Below are 12,509 nucleotides of genomic sequence, written 5' to 3'. Positions count from 1 at the left end.
GGTGCACTGGCAATAAAACTGCTGCTTAGAATATATCGTGTATATCGGAATATCAGAAAAAAAAATTGCAACAAATCATTCTGAATGCACCATAGGCAGCCTTGCAAAATTGTTTTGAACATTTTTTTTAAATGTCAATTTTTGGTCAGCTCTCATGTGGCCACAAATAAAAACAGATCTGTAATACAAGTTTGTGTCTGTTTCATCTTATTTTTCGGGGGGGGGGGGAGAGGTTACACAAGTCAATTATTGAACATGTATAAAGTCCCAAGGTTTGAACGTCGTTGGCTTAGAAGAAAAGTATTATTTATTGTAACCTACTTCATCAAAGAGAATCAGGTACACGTCATAACAAGACGGTATGGAAATCAATATCAGCAGTTGAGAAAACAAAATCGCACGACGAAGATATTTTTTAATACTGGCCTTAATTTTACTAAGTTCTGGAACATTCGCGCGTAGGCGATAAGCCTTTAAGACGATTTAAACGAATGCCGTCGTACTTAGGCATTTGTGTGACATCGTATTATGGTTAAATAAAATTAAGTAGTATAATGTATTGCAATATGTTTTCTTCCGTCTAATTCATATTGGGTTTCAGAAGTCTACAAGTGGCATAAAAACACAATCAAAACACTCCAAAGAATTGTATTTACGAATAAGTATCAATAACAACTGATAAACCGCCACAGTGGGAGTATAGTTTAAAAAGCAATTAGAACTGTTACCGGGATGAATATTAAGCGGTGTATGTTTTGTTAAAGCAAATGCAGCATATTTACAAATAATATAATTATAAAGTTTTCACAACTGCTAATTATTTTAACGAAAATAGTATTAAAACATGTTTTAATGAAAAGTAAATTATATATTCTTAGGACATGTTTACAGTATAATCATGTGTTCGTTGAATTCGGTATGTATACAATCGAATGCTTAGCATTAAGTAAACTTATGCTTGTGATTTAATATTTTCTTACAGAAACAAATATTTCATTTTGTGAATACCTTGACCGTGAAGCTTTAAAGTGAAATTGGTTCCGAATAATGACGTCATTGGGTGTCCAACCTAGTGCGGAATCCTTTTACATCATTACTTTTTATCTTGCTGACAATTGTAAGTCATCTTTTGAGGTATTTCCGGTTAAAATGATTTCATATTGTGAGCATCATTTTTTTGCATGTAGCTAATGTTCGGTTTGGTTTGATTTAATTATGGCTAAATAGGGCCAAATTGTTGTTTTCTGGATTCATAAGTGGTATTTAAATGTTAATATTTGCCATATTATTGATGTGTTATTTGAATCGCTATGCTATGAAATTATAGTTAATTAACACGTATATATTGTTTGAATACTTGAAGACCCATAGTGAGATTTTGAGCGTCTTAACCCATTATGCCCATTGGACTCTCCCATCCTGCTAAATTGGATCAATGTATTTCCTAAAATAGGGATTTCTAATCTATTTATTGTTATATTTAGAATATTTCTTACAGAAATTCATGAAGCAAACAGTGCAGATCCAGCTGAGACGCAGCATGATGCGGCGTCTCATCTGGGTCTACGCTGTTTGACAAGGCCTTTTTTCTAGACGCTAGGAATTAATGGGTTAAAACCAATTGGACCACCCAATGCTTTGTATCTACCGTCCCCAGGCACTGAACTAATGTATTCATGTGCGTGTGTGTGTTGTGTACTTGTGTGTATTGTCTAGACCGTCTGTTTTTCTCCCCGTTTAGCAATGGATCCCATGCCGTAACTAACAGACCGCAGTGCATTACAAGGTTTCTCACGTGCTTGCGCGCCTTAAGTATAAACGGGTGCATTTATTTTTTATATTCCATAAGTTAGGCTTTGAATAACCTGTCTTCTTCGAAGTAACACTGAAAGTTTCGCAATGTTGATATTCATTAAATCGCGTAATAATCCGGATAAATAATTTCATAATTAAGCACACATGCATGGTACTAAATTTTTGTAATACCGGAACTATATAAAAGGCAGCCGTGTAAAATTGAAATTCAGTTCCTTCGACTACCTGACATAGCACAACATCTAGAATTTGTACAACAAACTGTTTTAAACCAGCTTTTAATTCGGAATGGCGTTCACTATATTTGGAAAAAAACTTTCCCTATACTAGACAGGTAAAAAAATAAACCTTGGTTTCCCACGATAAAACGGTTTACAAAATCTTGGTATTCCCTTTCATTTACAACATGTGCATGTGGCAATGCCACTATTTAATTAAATTAATAGTTGATACGACGTGCAATGAAAAATTAATTCAACGGCAAGCTAATAGTGAATCTCCAATCATGTCGGAAGAACATTCTAATGATGTTCAATGCATTGCCTTTATAGCTATACCGCATTGCTTCTTATGCATAAAAGTTGTATATTGAATGTGTTATTCCAGAAAAGAAGAGCAAATGTTATACGATTTCAAATAAACTTGTAAGGCCGTAAAGCGACGTAAGAGTTACCGGGTGTTTTTAGACGACGGTTTCTCCAAACAATCGTTTGCTAGCTTTCTGAATTATCAACCACTCAATCAATCAATTCTTTCGGTACGGTCAATAACTAAATATACGTCACGGCAATGCAATCTAACAATACTCTCAATCGAACAATTGCCCTAGTAATATTCCGCGTGTCATACGTTTGCGTACTTTTTAAAACAGACTTTTATAAATTGAACGCATGTGTTTATCAAAATCTATGTGCTCGTTGAGTACGGAACAAAGTGCTAACTTGCACATATACACAGAATACACTTCGGTCTCCATAGCGATATGCAATTAACGAAACAAAATATTCCGAAAATTTCATAATTTATATTACTTTCTAAAAATAACAATCTTACATGATTTTCAATACTGGTGTCGTATTTTGTTCTTTTAAACGCCGTTCTAGAAAATAGTTGCTTTTAGGTAGTGTTGTAAATTGCAATTGTCCTTCTACTAAAAAGATATGTACAAAACTTGAACGTGTGTTCTGATAATTGAAATGTATTGACATATAAAGAAGAATACTATGAATAGTACATGTATTCGATAGAAAAGAATAATGTTACGAATACAAATAAAATGATCCGTCACGTGACTCGAGCACAATTAAAGGTTATACGTATTATACGCAACTTTTAACGTAAAAAGCTTTAGAGTACAGCTTATATGATTACACGAAGAGCAAGAAAGAATATTTCTTTTTCAAACATGTCTACTGCGCCCCTTATGCAACGCGCCTCTAAGTACAACCTATATGTATCAAAATGCCGAACAAATTGGCCTTACTTTTGACAAATGTTGTGAATTGTTTTCAAATCAATGCGATGCGAATTGTTTGAAAGGACATATTTATTGATTAAACTTATTCTTTTCCTTGCCACAACTGACATATAATAACACCGCTTTATTGAAAATGCCTATCTTTTCAACAAAGATTGCTATTAACAAATATTAGCTGCCACGAAATAAAGCGACTATTCTATCATGTTGTTACATTGATTTTGGTAGAGAAAACGGTATTTATTTTGCAAAACTTACTGTGGATACTTTTTATACAACGTGCCTGGTGTTTGTGAAAATAAAACTTAATTTTGATATTATGATAGTCGTTACGTAACTTAAACTATCAGAAAGAACAAATGGTTCTTTATTTGTAGACAAACAACGTAAAAGCAAAATTATTTTTATTTTATATCTGCAATAACCAAAGAGAAAGAAAAAAATATCTCGTAAAATAATTATTGACATTTACTCACCATACTATCTGTAACTACTATCGGATGATACCAATAACGAACAAGACATTACTTTTAAATTGCGTTTCTAAGGGCGGTTTAGTAAAACTATAGTTTCATCCATATATGTTCATATTTTACAGCTGTCTTGAAATAAAGTACTTCAAACAATAATATTAAGTCACACACACGAGCAAACGGTTTAATAACTATATAGGTAAAGCATTTAGTACATAGCTAACCGTATTTGTACACACAATTCGTTCGATGCACCAAATATTCATGATGCATTGCCCGTTTTTTACTTGAGTTGTGCAGATGTGTATGCAACAAGTATTTTAAAAAATTACAGCATTAAGTACATACCATAACCGATTTCCGCAGTATGCTGAATGTTTGTTATTGCTTTTGTCTCGTGAATAAAAGTACGTTTCCGTTACGTAAAATTCCTGGAAATTTGAGGTAAAGACAATTTCCTGGAAAAAACTTATTAATAAGAAGCTTGTAAGGCTTTGACCAGTTGTTTGAATTCGTACTCCACTACATAAACTGTTACTTTCGTATAAACACTCGATACAACAAAGCAATACAACACCATAAGCAGGAAGACGTAAGACATGTTTAAAAAAATGAAACTACCGATGCATCTGCTTGTTTGAACCCTTCACATGCAGATAAAGACCATTTTTTTACACTTTACCAATTGCAAACAAAAAAAGAAAAATATACGACACAATACAAACATAAAAACTATAAAACATGGTAGGATTACATGTACCCCTCGAGCGCTGATAGAAATGCATAGTTTAGTTTCATGTTGCATGTCAAATGAATTTAAGTGCTTTGCAATTTATGTATAATCCTTTTGAATGCGATAAAATACATGGCGCTGTTACATGTAATTGGTACATACCTTCTGATTGCTTATGTTAAAATAATCATCAAAGGGAGGCACTTGTGTACTGTGGAGCATTCTGTTGCACATTTGACGTTTTGTTACGACATCAATTTTTTTATATTACTGCACAAACATGTTAAAGACATTGTGTTGAGTAAGAATGTTGATTGGTGGGTCCTCTTCTTAGTCAGTCTCTTCTCATAGTTTGTCTTTCAAAGCACGTCTTCATGTTTTCATCAATTCGTAAAGTTCGATAAAAATGAACACCCTTTATATTCCAATTTAGTATTAGACTTACATTTAAAAATGATAAAAACAACAACAGTACCTGTGTACATTTATTTGAATTGCTAAACTAGTGTTTCGTGGTAATCATAAATGATTAGCCGACTTACGTGATACTTTTTTGTGGTATGTCCCGCATTGTCGTCGACGATACCGCCGACACTTAATTGTCCTTGTATTAATGATTATGTAGTGCCTGTCGTCGAAAATAGAATTTGTTACGACTGGAAAATTCATAAACGTTCTTCAATTAAAGTAATAAAGTCATGCCGTTGAACATTAAATTGAACTAAATTAATACCTCTGGAATACATTTAGATGTTACAACGATGTTCAGCGCTGGAACTGGTATGAAACCATGGAAAAGGGTGTATCTCTAATTAAAATATTTTGATTCATGACGAAAGCATGAATAACATGATTGATAACTGCGTGGTTTCAAACCTTTTTCAAAATATCCAGAATATAAACAAAATATATATGTATGAAAAATAACAAATAAAACGCTGATTTAAATAATCATTTTTTTGCAATACATGAAGTATGGTGTTAAAAAATGTATATACATACAACAATACTGAACAACGCAAGAGTGTTCTTACAGAATAAACGAGCATAATGTTCAAGTAATTAAATTGTATTACCTGAAAAGAAAACACAAAGGGAACACAAAATGAGTTAAAAAGGGATATTACGCGTTGACGTTGTATTTTGTTTTGGAATTTTGCTTTCATTAACTATGTTCAGACATTCAAGCTGTTGGCATATGTGTTGGATGTTTCAAATAAACAAAAACGATTGCAATGTAAATACTAGAAAGAAAACTATATCAGTATTACATAAAGATAAATAAGGTAACCGGTGTTCATGTTTGCTATAGCCATTCAAAAGCATAATGATCCAAAATACACAACATACATTTATAGATTAACAGTATGTTTTCAACAAATTTAATTTGAAATATACCTAATACAGTAATATGCACTATTTTGAAAGTGATAGATGGTATGATGAATGTTTAAAACAACATTGTTTAATAATTTGTTAAGATTTTTGACTTCTCGTTTGAATTGTTCGCTTGCGAACAACTGAGGTTAATAACACGCATTTCAAGCCAGTTTTCTTAGCTACGATCCGGATAACTGTATCATCCGTGCTGCCTCGCCGAGAAAGAGAAGTATAATTTATGCCAGAGGTTTCACTGGGGGCTGACGAGGTCAAAGCGTAGTCCGTTTCGCTACGACGTCGGGTATATGTTTCACTACGAAAACATTGTTTTAATACACTACTTAATCAGGCGAGTTTCATCTTTTCTGGTGTTTATGGATTAAAGAACGGAACATCCAATAATGGTAGGTACCTATTTTCAATAACAAACTAATAACAAATGCGCGTAGTTGCAACCTTTAAGTTTATTTTGAGCTAAAATCGAAATATTTTTATTTGAAGCACTGCATAAGGTGGTTATTCTGTTAAAATAGCCAATTACGGTAACTTAAATTACATGTTACTTTGATTCGGTGTACATTACACATTTTAAAGTACAAAACAGGTTACGAACATGTATTTTAATTATTCAAATGCTTTGTTTCGAAGGAAATTACAAGTCGCTTTATGTATAGGTTTCGCACAGAGTATGTATTGGTTGCGCAACGAAGTACAAATATAATGTATAGGTTGCTCAACGAAGTTTCTGTATCCATTTCAGGACATATCACATGCAGGTTGCAGTTAACCGGGGACAACCGGGGCTCCACCGGTAAAGTATTCAAATGTTTAATACCTCCGGGATGAACCAGGAGTTACCGCGAAGGACCGGCAATGACCGGCTTGGCACTGGAAACAACCGGGACTGCACCGGGAACAACCGGGACGGCACCGTCAGAGCACCGGTTTACTTATGTAACGTAGCTATAAAGGGACTCTGCCGGCATTCACCGGGGCTCCACCGCGGCGTTGCTGTAGCTCTGCCAGGGTGTGTTTTGGCCCCGGTGGAGCTAAGGTGCCGTCCCGGTTGTTCCCGGTACAGTCCCGGTTGTTCCCGGTGCCACCCGGTCGTTGCCGGTCCTACCCGGTGACTCCCGGAGGTATTAAACATTTTAATACTTTCCCGGTGGAGCCCCGGTTGTACCCGGTCGTCAACGGTTCATCCCGGTGGAGACCCTGTTCATCCCGGAAGGGCCCCGGTTCATACCGGTAGATGCCTGATCACACACTGGGGCTCCGCCGGCATCATAGTTAGACTGGGCCTTAACCGCATTGTAACACGAGGTAAATTTACCGGCCGTCATGTACGCAGTAAACAATAACCTGTGACAGAAACCCACTGCCACACCTTTACAACAATATATTGATTACCGGTATGCAATTGCGGATTTGTGCCATTGGGGTCCTACTTTCCACACCTTACGGCTGTTACAGGTGTGGATTTTACAGGTAAAATCATGTATACGAACATGAAATTCATCTCAAAATTAATTGACGATAACCGATTTTCAAGAAAATCGCTTTGATATATACAATGTAAAACTCAAAATCCGTATGAGATAAATAATGATCGAAGTTGGGACATAGGATTTACTTTAACATAAGCAGAGTTTCGAGATAAGCGAGTTGGGGATAACGAGAATCGAATGTTATTTGATAAAGAGTACCGTATGCTATAAGGGATTGTCACAAAGTGAAGATGCGTCATTTTTATTGAGACCGACGACATTAGGTTCTCGACTCTCAACTGTCATCTTATATATGGCTTTTCGATTTTAATCGTTTCCTTTGGCCTAGTCGTGAATTTAATTATATCATAATAATGTGCATTGCCATGTCGACTGTGCGCTTCGGATCATGTTGTGCCGTTGTTACTACCTCTTCCTCAAAGGAAACATCCAGCCACTCCATGACTCTGTATTAAATAGTTTTTTCTTTATTTTGCCTTTGAGAGATAACCAATACGTCTTCTGTGAGAAACGCATACACGCTAAAGCGTTGTCGTAGCCAGGCATATACGTATACTGTCAGAGACATGGTCATGCCTAATAATAATATTTAGCCTTTATTTCTGATAACTGGGTCACCCTACACATTTCTAAACACACCAGTGGCTAAACGATACATAGATCAATATGGAAATTGTAAAATTGTGTCAATTAAACACAGTTGTAAACCTTAATTGCATTTTTTTAAAGTGAAACTTGACTTCGGTTTGATAAATCAGCGGTATATTTCTTGTTTAACCGCATAAACCAGACACATCTTGGATTATAATTTTATGTAACATACCTATGAAATGTCATTGTGCTTAAATTCAGAGTTTTGTTATTAAAAAAGCATAATCTTACATGTTTTAAACACAATTTTCGACTAATCCGTTCTCGATGTCATGTGTATTTAAACAATGTTTTCGTAGTAAAACATATACCCGACGTCGTAGCGAAACGGTCTATGCTTTGACCTCGTCAGCCCCCAGTGGGTTTGAGTTCTTCAACTATATTCTTTTACAAACTGAAACATAATGTAAACATCGTGTTAAATGGGAACAAAAATAAACGGAACGTATATAGAAAATAACTAATAAATAATATTTGAATTATACGTGTCGCGGAACAGAATGTATATGACTGTTTAAAATTGTCTACTATTTGCTGCGTCTAAATCACGTGGTGTTTTGCTCAGCATAGGCCATTCATAATCTGAGGCTATTCATAGAGTCGGCAAAATGAAACTACTGCTTGTCAACAAGTATAGTGGGATGCCCAAGACACTATCATGCGTCTGTTGTGTAACCTCGTTGAGAGTGCTTGCTACTACTGCGGAATTAAATTTGGTATGTCTTGGAAACGTTTTTTTGTTCCCAACAGATAGCGGCGATCTGTTGTATTCACAGGTGCTAACAACACAATAGTATAAGATAAAGTGTGTTCATAGTCACAGTTCTCAATTTTTAAAACGCTTAACATGAGTTCAACAATAACGGCAGGTATAATATAGACAACAACAAACATGTTTAATAATCGCTAAAACCGTTTATAAAAAAACAACTAAATACATCAAGAAATATCTTATAATAAGGTAGTCGGCATAAATGCTGACTTTGAAATAGAGTTTGATATGTACGTTTTTAAAGAATTAAATTAAAAGCAAAAGTTTTACTATTGTGGTTTTTTCATTTGTTAGTCGCATATTCACCGCATGAAATGTGTGTTATAATTGTCAAACTACACTTTAGTGTAAGTAGACAAACATTATACTACGAGAGAGCACATCATATTTGTCCTTACATGCCTTATTATGAGTGTAAATCTTCACCATCGAAATATATCGTATGGAAATATTTTATGTTTACGCAGTTTTCTTTCGACACATTTAAATCACACTTTCATAGCCGCGTCATGCGTTAAAGTATCTTATGCGTTTCCGTCAGCGTAGCTTAAGCCCAATCTGTGCATTTGCGCAGTCTGGTCAGGGGCGATGTTGTTCGCTATAAAATAACTCAATGTGTTATATACAGAGAAAAGTCCGGAATTCCTTGCACTGAACAGTGCTACATTCTTTACGCTGTCCACAGAAACAATAGTGAAGCTAAAGTTCAGAGGTTTTATCTCGAATCAGCCTATGAAATATTCGAATAAATTCATGCGTGTCTGCTGGCGGTTTGTACAAGTCATTTAAGGTGAAAAGCTGGGTACAACAGGTACGCCGAAAAAGCGAACTAGTTCTCTATACCCATGTTAAGGTCAGAGTTGTTGACATCGTGTGAACTGCTAGGGTAAAAAGTAATGCATAAACAACAAAGTACTGGTCAACAGGCCTGTCTTTATGAATACCTTATTCGTGAGTAAAAAGTATTGCTCGCATATTTATTTTTTATTTATTTTCATCAATTATCCTATTGTATATTTTGAATTTGTATAAGGTGTCAAAATTCAAACGTTTTGTACAGGGAATTTCTATCATGAAAATATATTGCTAGTCTGATAGGTATTTGATATCCAACATTATTCATTTAATATGATGGTGATTGCAAATGTTCTTGATATTCAGTTCTTATTACCATTTATGTCATACTTTCTTTACTTTTAGAACGTCAAAAAGGGCCATGGTGTTGTTATTTTGTCTAAGTTATCTCTATAAAATAAATGGGATGAAAAAAAATTCATACACATCTCGACCCGTGCATGAGGCATACTCTTTATAAATTTGAATAGCTTGTGTTCATATTAAACTTGCGATTAATTTTTAAAAAATGAGTTGCGTCTTAAATAATGCAATAGCAAAATACTTCAGTGCCTTCAGTGCTTTGATTATAATCTGTTAGTGATTCTTCATCGTCAAATTATGTCTGTGTAAGTGTTGTGAGCAATGTGTTAATTATGTCAGGAATAAACAAATATTGAATGAACATGGAGCAAACTGTTATGTCATAACTACATTAAATATGTCGAGGCGTTCACGCTAAAGTACATGAAAGTAATGTTAACCTTCGCACAGATACGAGATCGCTTAATGTACAATTTACAAGTATGGCATTAGAGAAAGATTGCTTTATTTGTGTAGCATTTATCCTCTATGTGAGTTTCTTGCATTTTGCATACGACAATTAGTTATTTTTGATCAACATTAACTATTGAAATATTCAGATATAAGAATTCATAGTGTAAACGTACACTTAGAAAGTTGTTTGGGATAAAGGAATTTTGTATTGTCAATATTCATGATCAGAATATGGCACAGAAAATAACGGAGGACAAAAAAGAACGCGATGGCAGGAAAAGAATTGTTTCATATAGGAATATGAACTATTACATGGCTATCGGTTCCAAAATTGTGGATTTATGGTCTTGGTCTTGACTTTGTGCATAAGATAAATTGGACCAAACTCTGTTCGTTCGATATACACTGCTTTTCATAATAAACAGTTCAAAATTCATTAATTGAGTAAACAGATATGAATGCAATAATTGGCCAGTAATGTTTTGTGTTATTATATTACTAATCATATTTCTTTGTAAACGCCTTAAGCGACATTATACAATGCTGAGTATTTTAGTACACCGTGACGCGCGACGCTGTCATTATACGAGTTTTTGTTGTTTAAATAGTTGTATTATTAACTCATCGAATTTTATACACAAACAAAGTATTCAACGAGTAAAATTAGTAACAGGCTAGTAACTAATAAGGCATCAGATATCACTCCTCTCTATATGTGATTTGTTTTATGGTATACCTTCTACTGGTACTGTGTAGAAGTTAATAACAGGCTATTAGCTCTTTCCCAGATAGAAGCACACACTAAATGGGAACATAAAACAATCATAGCTATACACTATTATGTAGATCGGTGTTTATGAACTATCTTGAACTGTATGCGAATAGTCAACAGGGTTGCATTGGGAATCGATACGCATGTGAAATGTTTTAAATAAAGTACTGCAATAAACTCAAAATGTACACATGATCTCTTGTGCATCTATGCGTAATTTGATCAACCAGGCGCTGTTTGACTACGATTATTCGTAGAACGGAACGGTAAATTCATTAAACTGGTTAATTCTAGGTACTAATTAACAATGCCAATCTTATCTAGTAGCTGAGATGTGTAAATATATAACCATGTTATATAGTACAATAGGTTTCATCGTAATTTACATTTTTGAGACGGTTTCAATAGTTTTAATAGTCAGTTATCCGTATTAGTCCGTTGCGAGCGTGTACCCGAATTATCTCAGTTGTTCGAATCGCAACTTTTCAATTATCTCGCATGTTATTTATCATGCTTTAATGGTTATGGCCCTGTTTAATCTTTGTAAAATCATGAATGTGTATTCTGTGTTAAAAGCTGTTTATATCAGTATTGAATTCGTCTCAATGCGATTCATTATTCGTTATGTTATCTACCGGTGTTATTAAACTAATTTTATTTCGTGGCATATACATCAACACATTTAATTCCGAAAATCTCTATGGAACTCATGGAACTATTATTTTTAATATTTTTGCAGATAACATTCGTGTACTGTACTCGAGGAAAATGATTTATTTATCATCTATTTTTATACTTTTCAAATACTATACATTCTTGTCTTAATACATGGGGGTTTACCTTTCATATATTTATATCAATATGTATTGAATGTCATTTATGTTATGCAACATTTTACCTCCATAATGAGGAAACGAGTATGAATAGGTCATAAAATCAAATTTCGTCTCATCAATGTTGAATAACTAAAAATTCTATTATTAAACATTTTCGTTATATTGACCGCGCATCAATAAACAAAAATAGCACCAGCTTTTATGAAAATAAACTCAGTCCAATAGTTGAATGTGAATTGATGAACTTGTTATACTCTTATGTTTCTATTTGAAAAACAACAGAACTCCGCAAAGTAAAGCCTAACAACATATATATTTTGAAAGCCCTTCGTCAGACACAACTGTTATATCTGTTCTTGTATTGAATTAATTTAACTGCGATTCGATATGACACTTGGCGTTGTTATCTTGTGTAGATATAACACGAATGTCTATTCTTGGCGTCTAATGGTATAACCTAACACCACTTTCTGAGATACTG

Source organism: Dreissena polymorpha, chromosome 3, assembly GCF_020536995.1.
Source record: "Dreissena polymorpha isolate Duluth1 chromosome 3, UMN_Dpol_1.0, whole genome shotgun sequence".
Classification (NCBI taxonomy): Eukaryota; Metazoa; Mollusca; class Bivalvia; order Myida; family Dreissenidae; genus Dreissena; species Dreissena polymorpha.
Note: the sequence above shows the minus strand (reverse complement) of the source record.